We start from the raw sequence: 14967 nt of genomic DNA, 5'->3' as shown, positions 1-14967 counted from the left end.
AGGGAGATAATACTGCAGGAGATAACAGAGTGCCAGTACAAGAGGTGGAGGTAGAAACAATGATAACAATGAAACAAATGGGTTAGGCGAGTCGTTGAGGGCAGTGGCGTGACGCAAATGGATGAATAGCCCTATGGAACGTGAAGATAGCCCCCCGAGTCACCCCATATCTCACAGATAATCATTGGCCTCTGGCTGAATGAGGTACCTTGAATAGTCGGGGCCCCCCTGGAGGTTTGGGAGCTCCCGGCACCGCAGGGGCTGCGGTGGTCTGTGACGCACCTCTGGTTGTGCGAAGTGAGTGGCTGAATTAAAGAACATCATTTTGCAGGATGTAGGGCATGTTACCCGACCTCACTTACTTCCAGCGGCGGCTCCTCCACTAGAACGTAGCTAGCCTTACTTCTGCAAAAGAGTTTGTGGGGGATTGGGGGGGGGGTCTCTCCCCCACCAAAAAGTGGAAAGACTTGCAAATATGGCGAGTTTTACAACACATTTTTCCCTATACAACCTTGTCTAATCATTGAATGGATGGATGTATGGCTGTATGGATGGAGACTGGAGACAAGGCTCAAAGAATGAATGAATGATTAGTTAGTTGTATGCTGTGGAGTGTGTGGATGAATTATGAAAAAAATGGATGACAATGAATAAAGACTTTTAGTTACGAGGAGCAAGTGGTCTAAATGCACTGACCAAAGGTGGGTGCTCTGGTTTTCATTTTAGTATTTTCATTAAACCATCACCCATCCCAAACACTACCGCCACCAGTCCTTGTGAAACTTGCATAGTCTGCATGTATGCAACCAGTCGCTAATTTAGTGCCTCAAAGGTTTAAAAACAAAACATGAAATGTGGCCTAAAATGGGAGAAAGAAAGAGATAACCACATAGTGGCCAAATTACACAGTGTGAAACCTGGAAAGCTTGCATCAATCCTGACTTCCACTTGGCCACGTTGTGTAATCCTAGGCAATTACAAATTTCACAGTGCCTCCTTTTCCTTCATCATCACATGAGAGCACTGTGTAATACATCAGTTCATATTGTGTGCTGCAGAAAAGCAAAAGACTATAATGTTACTCAATCTGTAGTAACACCCTAGGCCACTTATGGTGGCAATAGACTACTGACTTTAATTTTTGTTCACTAATAGCCTTGTCATCAAGACAGTGGTGATGTGGGCATAAATGTTTCTGAGTTTCTGATTCATAGCACTTCTAACCAGTGGCGGCTGGTGACATTTGAAAGTGGTGAGGCGGAAACTGATAATCATACTGCACCGTAGCGAGCGAGCGTAGCGAGCGAGCCCGAACCCCCTAAGGAGGGTTCGGAGGGAATTCCCCCAGAGAAAATTTTGAAGAAATAGTGGAAAAACAGTGCATTTTCAAGCAAATTTGAGAAAGCAGGAAGGTTGATAAAGCAATTGTGAAAGTGCAAGTATTACATTATTAAAGAGCTGTCATATAACATAGGTAGCTGCTTATTCAGTATAACCACAGAGCTTTATAACAGACTTCAAGATACAATGCTGAGAACCTCACAGATTGTTTTTATTTAAACTGCAAACAACAAAACAAACAACTTTATTGATTTAAACTGGAAACAACAAAAAAACCAACTAAACAGGTCACAAACTATCACCATTCAACATATTTACTTTTTGTATCTAAATTCAGCACGTCTGTCTTTAAGCGCAGCACATTTTTCAATTACTTGAACGTTAAAGTCATCAATATTTTGAACAAGCTTGCTCTCTATGGAGAGCATTGCCAACGCATTGAGTCTTTCCTGAAGCATGGTGTTCCTCAGGAATGTCTTAATCCTCTTTAAGGCGGAAAAAGATCGTTCTGCCTCTGAGGTTGTCATAGGAGTGGTAATTACTATTTTTAGTAAAGCTACTGTCTCTGTAGATGTCTTTTCCATATTAAGTTCATGAATTAAGGACAGCAAAGACCTGGCATCTTTGGCCTTCTGGTACACAGTCATTGAGTACATTACTGTCAACTCACTTTTCAGGTCCTCTTGGTTGAGCATCGGATAAGCTTCCACAGCCTCATGCAGAGCATGCTCAGGGAAGGATTCATTATATTTTGCAAAGTATTTACTTTCCAATAATGCGGCACTCTCCAAATGTTTTGTGAAAGCAAAACACTCTTGTGCATGCACAATTACAATGTCACATATCTCTTTTGCACTTCGGACCAGAGTGGTGATGTTTTTCCTGTGGTTTGAAAAAGTTGAAGCCGCTGGCAGTTGGCTGTCTAAATTGTCAACCTCATCTCTCACTTTGTTTATGCTTGCAACAAAGTCAGTGGTATATCTTTTCACAGAGACAGTATCTATGTCTCGTCCTTGTAACTGATTGTATAAAGTCTCGACATTTGACATTATCTTTTCAAATAAAAACCAAAAGAACTGAAACTCTCTATCTTTTAGTGTTCTAGCAAAGCCATGGGCTTCACTGTGACTTTTGTAATCAAAGGTTTCATTGGCTTCTATGGCTTCAAAACATTTCACAAGGTCCTCCCTATATTGAAATATTAGTTGGACTGTATGTATGTTATAGTTCCAATGAGTTGAGGCTCCCCTCGGAACCCTTTTGTCCACAATCTCCTGAAGTGCTTCCATTCTTTTTGGGGAACATGAGAAGAATGCTGCCATGCCTCCTACATCCTGAAAGAAAATTCGTGTTTCGGAGATCTTCGATACTGCCTGTTGCATGATAAGATTAAGTTGGTGGGCGTGACAGTGCACATACTGAGCATACGGGTAGACATCTCTAATTCTTTTCTGTACGCCACCATGGCTTCCACTCATTACGGACGCACCATCATAGCTTTGTGCAATAAGTTTTTTTCTTTGATGCACCTTTGGAAAAATGAAGTTGAGTTGACGCAGTATAGCTGCAGTAATGGTTTCTGCAGTGGAGTTTTTTAAATGAGTGAACCCATAGAACCTCTCCACAACATTATAGCCATTGTCCAGGTACCGAAAGACTAATACGGACTGCGTTTGTGTGGCCACATCAGTGGTGTCATCAGCCTGAATAGCCACAAAGTCTGTGTTTTGCAACTCTTGGACAATATGGCTTCTCATAATTTCTAGCATACACTCCAGGAGTTCATGTTGTATCGTTTTAGAGGTGCCCTTAAAGACTGTAGCACTTGCTAAATGTGCTTCCATTTCCTTGTCTATGCTTGCTACTAAATCTACAAGACCCATGAATATTCCAGGATTTGTGGAACCTTCCGATTCATCATGGCCTCGCAATTCCAGTTCGAAAGCACCACAGAAACTAATGCAATCAATTATTTTTGATAGTATGTGTCTATTCCTATCAACTGTTTCATTGTGTTTCTGTATTGTTTGGCGATATGCATCACTGATGTGCTGCTCAATCGGTGCGTCTCCCAACATTCCCAGTCTTGTCACGTTTTCCATATGCTTTCTTGTGTGTGCATGCTTCTTTATTTTTTCAGACAGATGCTTCAAGTCTAACACTCCTTCTCTTGTCCAAGGGAAGTCACCATTAAGCAGCAAGCAGGGGAAGCAGAACAGTCTGTTTTTTGAAGAGCACCCTGTAAGCCAATCAGCTTTTGTGTACCAGGTGTTTGAGAATGTACGATTGTAAGATTTTCCTCTGTCCTGGGTAACTTGTTGGAGTTGAAGGTCAGGCCGATCAGGTCCTAACCTCTTTATCTGTAGTTTATCTTCTAGTGGGCGTGCATGGAATGACTGTGTAATTAATTGTTGTACTGTATTCATCTTGCCGATGCTGTCCGTACCAATATGATAGAAGCCTGTCAATAGTCAAAGTACAACGTATAAGATTTGGCACAATAATATCAAATTTCAGTATAAATACATATATCTTGTGCATGACAGCAATATAGCTCCAACAGCTCATTTGAATGGCCAGCCAGGGGTGGCATAATACATGCTGCAGCCCCTGGTAGGCCTTGGGTGCACCTATGCCCTGGGTACCTATGGTACACTATACAGGGACTCACAAGAGTGACCCAATACCCAATTGGTAATGCACCTAAAGTGCAGTGTGTGAATTTAGAGAGAGAACAGCTGGGCTGTGGGTCTGATTAGCAGGCCCACAGCCTTCCTAAGTCGTAAACCAGTAAAGCAAAAAGCAAAAAAATGGGGTGACCATAGGAAAGCAGACCCTACTATCCTAGATAACGCTCCCCTTTGGACAACTCCCGATCTGCACCAGTTCCACCTCTGTTCAAGTAAGTGATTCACCGACTATCTCTGCCCTCCTACTCAACACTCGGTCGGCAGTAAAACACCAGCTTGACTTGTTCATTCTCCTACACACTCAGAAACTTAACTTACTGTTTCTCACGGAAACCTGGTTTCAACAGGACTCCCTGCCCAACTTGCTTGCGGCTCTGCCCTCCTCCTACTATGCCCTTCGGGCAGATCGACCCCCTGGCAAAACAGGGGGGGGAGTGGCCCTGATCATTCGCTCAGATCTACACTTCCAACTACTACCTCACACCCCTATCCCAGAAGTGGACTACTTAGTTGCACGCTCGAACTCCTCCCAGATCCCTATCACATGTGTCCTGATGTATCGGCCCCCAAAAAATATGCCACACTTTCTCCCAGCCTTCCAGGACCTGTTAGCCACATTAGCCGTGAACAACTCGGCAGTCCTGGTATGGGGGACTTCAATTTTTGGCCATCGGACCCAGCAGAAGATGCCCCCTCCAGAGATTTCACGGAATCACTTCAAAACCTGAATTTTATATCCCATATTCACACTCCCACCCATGTTCAGGGCCACATATTAGATCAAGTTTGGTCCCTTAACATCCCTATCCTTCAGCCTACTGTTACCCCTTGCTTGTGGTCAGACCACCACTTGATCTCCTTCTCCCTGGACTCAAATTCGACCATAAAACCCCCCTGCCCAAAAACATCTGGGCTCGCAACTGGGGCAAAGTTGACATCCCATCGCTGTGTTCTTCTTTACTATCCTCTAGCCCAGCAATAGAGGAACAGGCCCCACCCCTTCAGGCAGCAATACTAAACAATTGGCTGTCCAACGCCTGCAATCAGGTGGCACCCCTAAGACGCATTAGATTAAGACGCGCCCACGATGTTAACAAATGGTTCACCCCAGAACTTAAGGAGAAAAAACTGTCCGCCCGCCGCGCAGAACGTGCGAGGAGACGCACTTACTGCACAGCCTCCAAATCACTGTACTCCTCCACCCTGGCAGAGGACAAGAAAGCCATCCTTGATGCCAAAACCTGCTACTTTTCAAACAAGATCCTCCGGGCAGAGAACAAACCCAGAGAAATCTTTGCCACAGTATTCGTACTAGCCTCTTCAGACAGGACTTCATCCAAGCCGGTACCTTCCCAGCACTTGTGCGACTCGCTGAACAACTTCTTCATCAATAAAATTGCAGACATTAAGGCTAATATGCCTTCACCCTCCCAAGCTTTCCTAAACCCCGACCCACAACCCAACGCCTGCCACCTCGACTTCATAGTCCGACTATCTAAAGAAACTTTCCTCTCCTTGCTCCCATGTGTCAAGTCGGGATCCCCCGCTGACATCTGCCTGGCCTACATCTTGCCCGATATCTTCCTCACTTGCCCATCTTCCCCCCTCACCTTTCTCAATGAGACCCTCAAATCAGGCACTGTCCCTTCATGTCATAAATCAGCCACCATCATTCCAATCTTGAAAAAACCAGGCGCAGACCCTACAGCGCTAGTAAACTATCGGCCCATTTCCCTCCTCTCCTACCTGGCTAAAGTCCTCGAACGCCACGTAACCAAAGTCCTTAGCTCTTTCATAGAGGACAGCAGCTATCTATCACCATGCCAAGCAGGGTTCCGCCCTCTCCATTCCACCAAAAAAGTGGTGCTCTCTGTCATTGACACACTCGGGGCAAGAGGCTAATCTCCCTCAGGCATTGGTTCTCCTCGATTTGTCAGCCGCCTTCGACTCGATCGATCACACCATCCTCCTTTCCCGTGTTGAGGCGGCAGGCATAGGAGGTTCTGCCCTGGCCTAGATCAGCTCGTTCCTGAGCGACCGCTCACAAGCAGTCCACCTGGCAAATTTTTCCTCCGAGGTCCGCAAAGTGCTATGTGGCGTCCCTCAGGGCTCCTCTCTCCCCCCCCTTCTTTTTAATTTATACATCCGCCCGCTCATTTGTGCTCTGCAGAGGATGGAGGTCACGGTGTTTAACTACGCCGATGACCTCCAACTCATTTTTAACCTCTCTAACTCCCCCGATTCTATCTATAATTTCCAGTCGGTGATGGTCTTTATCAGGGATTGGATGTGCTTTAACCACCTCAAGCTCAACCCTGACAAGACGGAGCTCCTTCTCACTGGTGGCAAACTCAACCCTTGGTCCCCCCTCTTCTGGCCCCCCTCCTTTGGTTCCCCCCTTCTCCCTCTCCCGCCGTTAGACACTGGGAATCAACCTCAACCAACTACTGACCCTACACTCTCAGATCAGCACAGTGGTCTCTTCCTTTTTTTTTATTTTGCGCACCATTCGCAAGATCTCACGTTTTTTTTTCGTTTTCAGCCCTTAAATTGATCTTGATGGCTATGGTCCTTTCCCGGCTGGATTATGGGAATGCCCTATACAACGGCGCCCCCGCTTACGCCATCCGGAGGCTCCAACTGGTGCAAAACCAAGCTGTCCACCTGGCCTATGGTTTACCCATGTCACACCACACCACTCCCCTTCTCAGATCCCTCCATTGGCTCCCAATTAGAGAAAGGGCCCTTTTCAAGATGGAATGTATCACGTTCCAGGCTCTTGCAGGAACAGCCCCATCTTTTATCACGTCAAAAATCGTCCTCTACATCCCCTGCAGACAACTCCGATCCTCCTCTCTGTCCCTACTGGTTGTGCCCAGATTCAAGAAGAGCAGAATGGGAGGCTCAATGTTCTCCGTTCTTGCTCCACAATTTTGGAATTCTCTACCTTTCCAAATGAGATCAACACCCTCACATCTGGAGTTCGGGGGCACCCTGAAAACCAATTTGTTTGCACAGGTTTTTAAAATCTAAGCCTCATCACCCTCTCATTCAGGTATCACTTTCCTCTACAGCGCCATGAAACCGCTTGGTGTACGAGCGCTCAATAAATATTTTTAAATTCAAATTCAAATTCAAATATGCGCTATTTAACAGTACATCCGGAAGAATAAGGCACAACGCTGCTCTTTTTAATAGGACATTACGATACATAGATGCTACTATTTTAAGGGGTAATTGGGTGTCAGGAATGGATGAGTCATGTTTATGTGGATTTTAAGCGCTATGCATTATGCAATTACTTATACCAGTTGCCGTCAGTCTAGTTATTATCCATACAGCTTTGTGCCTCAGCTCAGCTCGTTCGACGCCTTGATAGACCCACCACCACCACCCTTTTCCCGTATACTTAAATGCAATGCACTGATGCAGATTAAACATTATTTTAAAAATGTGCTTTATATTAAAACCACACACGTGGAGTTTGACCAGAGACTGTACAGATACACACTACGGCAGGCGTCGAATGAAGAGACTGTCTGACTCCTTGCCAGTTGCCGGAACAACTGTTTGCCTCCAAGCGCCGAGCGTCTGACATCCTCATTGTTTATGTAAAACATGAGAGGCGCCCGCTGTGGACCACGAGCGCATGAAATCATCATAACTTCGAAGTGCCTGTTATGAGGAGGCGGTACATGGCTCAATTCGTGCTATTAAGCGGGGCATAGGTCTTCCCTAAGTTTCACATAGTAAAAAACAAAGTACAAGCCGCAAACACTAGAAGAAGCACTTGGAGCTAAGCAGGCAAGGTGTGGATATGCGCAAAAGTACATACTGCCAGAATTTCCATGGTACATGTGAACACAGACGAACTTTAGACAGGGGTGTTACCAGTTCACGCCACGGCCGTTACAAATCCCCAAATGAATTATTACAGATAGGTAAATGGGCTTGGCAGGTACTGTCAGCCTTAGTATGTGCACTTCTTTCATTTGAAAAGGACACAGCTGTCACCTTTAAAGATTGCTTATGTGTCATTTGTTTGGGTTTCAGTGTACTTATGAGTGACATTCAGCTCCCAAATCTGTGACACTTTCTCGTGAGTAAACCCAAGCAATAAAGTCCACGGAAAAAGACACTTATCAGAAATTACACGCTTTTGAACAATGAGCAGCTCTTGAAACCGCTATAAAACATGAACGATAAAGGCACTGACCATCTCCCTCTTTTAAAATAATGACTTGCATATCCACAGTGCTTTTTGTAGCATTCAGGGGCCTTGTAGCACTACTAATACATGATACCCTGCTTCACCAACCAGGATTCAAATCTGTCTCTATATACATGCATGCATGCACATTCAAAACACAGGCCCCTACAGTGATTTAATAAAGTAACTGAGATTTCATACTGTAACATTTCCACAGATGTTATTTAATATTCAATTACTTTTGTGTAGTATGTATATATGAAAATGAGCTATTTAATTTTAAACACTAAATCTCTGCGCCTTTTGCGGAAGCCAATCTCAGTCTCAGACTGTGTGCAATAATTGCACACAGTCGGAGACTGAGATTGGCTGCCGCAAAAGGCACAGAGATTTGCAATACAGTTTTGAAATAATGGCTTGCATATTAACAATTCTTTCAATCGCAGGCTAGAACCTTGTACCACTATAAATATACAAGTCTGTGTTCGCCACTGCGCCACGCAGGATTCAATTCTGTTTCTTTCTGTTAATGCACACACGGTTATCTGCACTGATTGTGTTACCAATCGGACAGAGAGAAAATCATGCAAAGGTGTCCTAGCAGGCTCCTCTGGAAGTCCAAGGGTGCCCTGCAGGGCCCGATGCCCAGGGAGCAGCTGGAGCCGGAGCCCGCCGGAGGAGACGGAGCAGGTGAATGTGCAGAGGGGCACACGTAGCGTCATGTAGCATGTCAAACAGCATGGGAGGGTCTGGTGTCTAGAGTCGTGCAGTACATGCTCCAACATCCTTTCATCTTATTGGGATCTGTCATTTCTCTCAAGGCAGCTCAGTCTGTCCATGCCAATGCAGCAGGTCTGTTTTTCCGAGGAAAACAAAACATGGCCTCAATTAATGCCAACTATTGGTGCAGACACAAGACCGTAAGTTTCTGTAGTGCTTTTTCATCCACTATTTTTTTTTTTTACTTTAGTACGTGAGCTCTTTTTTAAAAAATTGAAAGTGACAGGTTGTGCTCAGCCTTTCAGCACCCTTTGCTGTTCTCAGTGACCCAGTATTTTAACCCGCAAGCACGGATTCTACTAACCCTTTCACTGCCTTGGGGTTGTAGTCTATCCAAAATGGAAGGCGTACCAGCCACTGGAATGATGCCAGTGTGCCACAATGGAAGGGTGACAAAATTGTCCGGCAAGAAAAGTCAAATTATGCGGAGAACTGTGGCACAAATCATGGCAGCAATATTTTGCTATTGTAAAGCAAATTAGAAAGGTCAGAGCAAATTTAGGACCTTGCCTGTACTAGTTTCAGACCCAAAAATCGTCCAGCGGCCCTTTTCACTGGGGTGACTGCTACAGAAAGCCATTATTGTTAGTATGTTAGGCCATAGAGTGAGAATTATTTTCACCAGATTCAGTTAATGTTACACCCTGTATTTATTTTCATCATGGCTTGTGGGTTCCTTGGGATAAGCAAAATACATGTATACCCTGCACCATTTGTATGGCATGCACACCCTAAAAAATGAGCTGTCCACAGGGACGTCGGTAACACACGCCACAGGTACTAACTCACGCCATCGACCTTGAAAGAATGAAAGGCAGCCGTCGCCTCATCCGTGACTCAAATCTGGGCGGCCCTTCAAACCATGCCCTAACTAGCACGCACCTGAGCCAAAAGAGCAGTGGTTTTGCCTGTGGACCTCAACAGCACCACGTGCTCAAATGAGGCTTATTACAAATAAAAATGATGGTGAGAGGGCCACTAGGCAAATGAAAGTAGATAAAACAAACCAAATAAGCATTGTGTGTACTCATATTATTTTCTTCTATAATTGTTTTGCTTATGTTTTTTGTCAAAAAAAATGGCTGGAGGTTTGAATGGCTAGCAGGATTTGGGCCATGTCTGTAGCTGCGGGGCGTTGTGGACATAAACCACATGCTGTTTGTTGTCTGGCAGAGTCAGAAGAGTTTGTAGTGTATTTGTCAATCTTAGATTGTGCCCCTGACGGTGTGGCTCTATCCTTTTTACCATCGCTGCTGTAAATAGGGGGGTGTAGGACCACCTCCCATTACAGGGTAAGGGTGAAGGAACAGGTTCATACAATTTGGATCCAGGGAGGTGTAGCTGCCTGGGCTCAGGTCCGCATAGGTGCCAGATCAATACTCTCAGAGGGAAGACAGAACAGCCATTTCATTTCTTGGCCCGCTTGCCTAGATATCCAGGGGGCAGCACGAGCAGCCGGGGTCAGTGGCGGCTGGTCCATAGGGGCGCCAGGGCAGCGCCTCACAAAAGAATCGGGCAACAGATTAACAGGAATGTAAGCAGTTCAAGTTTCACCCTTGAAGCACAGGCCAGCCTGTGCTTCACGGGTGAAACTTGAACTGCGCATGTCAAGGCACAGCGCACGCACGCGAGAGGAGAGCAGAAGTCCAGTAGATGGTCTGCGCATGTGAGTGAGGAGCGTTGCCCCTCACTCACATTCACAAACAATTAGGCATGCTGCGCATGCCCAGTGTAGTCCAGGCGTTTGCAGATAGGCTCCTGCTCGGGCGGTGACGCGTTATTCATAAAGTTGCCCCATGCCCTATCAAATGCCAGCCGCCTGGGCCCCCGACGCATTTAGTCTCCTGATTAGCAGCTAGTATTTCCTGTTGCGGCAAACGAAAAGAGCGGGGAGAAGTTACATCCACCACCAAGTTGTAGAGGAAACATGATGCGACGTGGGACCGGAGGAGATGCCTGGTAAGTTTTATTTATTCATTAAATTAACTGCCCCCCACATCCCCTCCCCGCGCGCACCCTCCCAGAGTTATGCTGGCCGCGCCTAAGTGTCTTCTCTGCTGGTCACCGTCACGAGTGTGGAAGCCTGATAGGGTCTGGCTCGGTGTTATCTATGATGTGGTCCAGACTGTCTGGCCTCATCGTGTATCTAAAAATCTCTTTTCTTGATTAACAACTTCCGTTTCCAGACAACTCACTGCAAGTTTGTCAGAACACATCAGCTGCGGGGCTGCGGGGCTTATTTTATATTTTTTTTCCTCTTAAACCCCTCCCGCCTCGACCCACCCATCCCCTCCACGGCGTGAAAACCCCATTCCCCAACCCGTGAAAGGATGGGACGAGGGACTTTGTGAATTCAGGAGTGAATGTTTACATAAAATGATGGAATGGTGACAATGTGTGGATAGAAAAATCGAATAAATGGTTGAATACACTAAGACAGGACATAGACTACAGGAGGACACAAGTGCAAACGTCTCCTGCTTACAGAACAGGCAGAGCATGGGGCCTCAGCACTGTGACCTTCCAGCCCTCACACAATGATTTTATTACGGGGACGGGAGAAAGCAGTGCCAGGCACACGGGCAACGCAGCACAGGACACAAGGGGGCGCAGCAGCACACACAGAAGTGCACAGTGCAGGGTCAAAAGAGAAGGGGAGCAGACCCCCCATCCATCGATAGGTGGGGAGGCAGGAGCGAGTACAAGTTTGGGGCTCAGCTTAGGTTTCCTGCGGTGCGCAGTCCAGGGTTTAAGATGGTGGAGGTTGTTCAGGATCCAAGACAGTGACACATGAGCAACTTTATCAGCGCAGCTGCGTATGTGAACCGGAAATGAGCACTGACAAATTATTAATCAAGTATCTTCATACATATATGTTGCCTGGAAAGTAACTACTAGACAACTGTACTAACACTATTATCTAAGGAGTTTCTTTTTACTTAATTATTTTATCTGCGAATATTGTTGATTGATTTACAGCTGCTTATATTTTCTGTGGAAAACTCACCCCAACTTTTACGCCCCACTGCTTTCAAAAGTCACCAGCCGCCACTGGCCGGGGTACAAGTTCACCTGAAAGAGGGGGGGTGCATCAAATGGGGCTCTAGCGACAGGGCCTTAGGCAAAGGATACAGCGCCTCAGGGGTTACCATCCCTTTACCAGTCATCACTGTCGACATGGTTTAAGGAGAGTGTTCGAAAGGCATGCAGGAGTGGCACCTGACACACTTACCTCCGAGTCCCACAGTATGCAGCACAAGCAGCAAGGGGGTGTCCCAAAGCATATTGCACTGTCCTGAGAGAGCTGTCCAAGACACCAGCATGACTAGAGGTGCCTGAAGGCATGGCCCTCACCTGAGGGCCACAATTGTCAGCTCCTGAGAGCCCGGGCTGTGCAGGGCTGCAGAAGTGTCACTCAATGTGATGAATGCAGCATGCAGGAGCCTTAGCACAGGCCCAAAAACAAAGTTCATACTGATGGGGAAACTATACAATCACTAGAGAAGTCCAGGCCCATGTGAGCCGCGTCTCTCCTCTCACTCTCTCATTCAACCATCGGGCCCAAGGTGCAGGCTTGACCCGTGGGAAGAGAAAGAAAGGTAAGGCTGCTGCCCTACAATCAGCACTTGAGCCATAAGCAGTGGCTTTATGTAGTGTGCTCCTTGGCAGTGCCGTGTGAGTCTAGAACAGTATGGGGACTCAGAAAAAGAGTATTAGGCCTGCAAAACCTCCACAGACTCAAGCATCCCCTACCTTGCAGGATGAGCACACTCCCAGCTGGAGAGTTTCCGTCAATCCAGGAAGGAGGCAGCCCGCTTCAGGGCTTGCATGCAAGCGCCATCTTCGTAGTGTGCGCCTCGCTCCCCTCCCTCCAGGCACTCACAATGCCAGGGCGGGAATCTGCCGACAGCAAGACAGGTTTCCAAGGAGTAGTAAGGTAGCAGTTCACTGCAGGATGCAAAGGCCCAGGTCGTTGGATGTTGTCAGACTGTACAAGTCAAGAGGCCCTAGGACTCAGTGTGCAATAAACACCAGCTGGTACCTTTAGGTAGTGACGTGCGCTGTGTGCCTGTCCCATCCTGGCCATTTGTTACCACATAGCAAGACTCGACTCCTCTTAGTTGTTTAATACTAGTAGCCTAGGCGGGCGCGGGTCACCGGGGTCAGTCATGTGAAAAAACTAAGTATCATCCGGCCCGGGCATATCGATATATATATATATATATATATATATATATATATATATATATATATATATATATATACACATATAGGAAGACGTGTTCCTATGAATATTATCATTATGATAATATTCATAAGAGGAACACGTCTTCCTGACAGATATGCCCGGCCGGAGGATAATTCTTTTTTCACATGAATTTGCAGGCGGTGTTGCGCTTCACGGCTCAGTTGGTTGGTGGTTGGTTGCATGCCATTGCCAGCCTGACTAGCACGAGCAGACCCGGACAGCAGATCAAGGCACATCAGTCTCATCATCTATCTCAATCAATGTATTTGAATGACGTTGGACCACAACAGATTGAACTGTCGTCCCCATCCCCATGGCTTTGTTATCAGTGCTAAAAAACGTACGTGGGTGCTGGTGGTGGACAGCGCGAAACTTAAGCACCAGGCGGTCCGGACCCGACCCGTAGTACGGTAGTAGGCAGGCACAACACACACAGTCAGACTCTAGACCAGCTCACTCAGCACACAACCAACAACGACGAACTGGAACTGGTCACTCACTGGTCTTGTCTTCGTCGTTGGTGATTCTCCAGACTCTGTCGGCTTTCAGTGCTGCTGCTTTGTTCTACTATGTTTGTACTACTAACTTTCACTTTCCTTTTTACTACTTGTTGTTGTGCAGCAGAGCACCACGAACGGTGACGTGACACAGCGTTAGAAATGGCCAATCACCTCGACATGGCTGCTGGAATAGCCATATGGTGATTGGCCATACAGTGCGGCCCCTCAAGAGCAGCCAACACCCACGCGCGGTACCATCCTGCTTCAGCAGCACATCCTGGCGCAGAATTACCAGCAACACTGCACCAGGGTTGGCGCTCGAGCAGGATACTATCTGCCCATTAGGAGACCCCTGGTCTCTGCCTGGCAGACTGTGTCTCGAGTGCTATAGAGGGGGGAGAGGGGGGGGGGGGGGAAAGGTCTAACCCAGGATGCGCATGCGCAGGCAAGTCGAAATTTGTGGTACTCCTGGATTCTACATGCGCATTGTTGCGCTGTCTACTCCGGAGTCTCCGACTGCTCTGCCTGTGCGCGCTGCCTGTCACTCCCTCCCGCAGCCCTGCCCCCACGGCCCACTTCCTATACCATGCCCGATTCTGTCGGGCTTTTCCCGGCAGGTAGCGCGCAGTGCGCTCAGATGATTTTTAATTCAGAGTGAGATGCATTTTTTAAAAAGCCTGCATGTGTGGCAGACTGTGCGGGGTCATCTATGGCTAGTGGGGCAACCCCCAATGGACGGACCGCCACTGCTTCTAACATATACCACTCAAGGAATTGGTATAATTTAATATAATACATTGAAATACATTGCAGCAGTCACATAATAAAGAAATGCATGTTTTTTTAATGTTGACGAGTCATACATGTAACAGACTCTTTGAGCCAAGCAACATCAGCCCACTCATTCCCCATCCTCCTGCTCGTGGTGAACCTGCAGGAGACAGGACAGTGCAAAATAATGGGGGTCTCCTTCAGAATGTAAGGAGGGGTCCCTGAGTCTCCCATTGCTCACAGATATTCATTGACCTTGACCTGATTAGGGGCCCATTGAATGGTTTAGGGGGCTCCTGAAGGAGTGCCCCCCCCTGCCTGCACCTCAGAGGCTGCAGGGGCTTGTGTTACGTCCCTGAGGCAGGAACCAACCAAATTCAAAAACAAATGGTTTTGAAGCCGGCGTGAGATGACCGGCATACTTTA

At 46.9% G+C, this 14967-nt stretch overlaps 1 protein-coding gene across 2 annotated transcripts in view; it reads left to right on the top strand.

Moving 5' to 3' along the window:
- PRKG2 (protein kinase cGMP-dependent 2) overlaps window positions 1-14967 on the top strand; it is an 898053-nt gene that overhangs the window by 852391 nt on the left and 30695 nt on the right. The window lies entirely within an intron of this gene.

This window comes from Lissotriton vulgaris, chromosome 3_1, assembly GCF_964263255.1.
Source record: "Lissotriton vulgaris chromosome 3_1, aLisVul1.2, whole genome shotgun sequence".
In the NCBI taxonomy this organism is placed as follows: domain Eukaryota; kingdom Metazoa; phylum Chordata; class Amphibia; order Caudata; family Salamandridae; genus Lissotriton; species Lissotriton vulgaris.
Note: the sequence above shows the minus strand (reverse complement) of the source record. Positions and strands in the feature narration are given on the sequence as shown.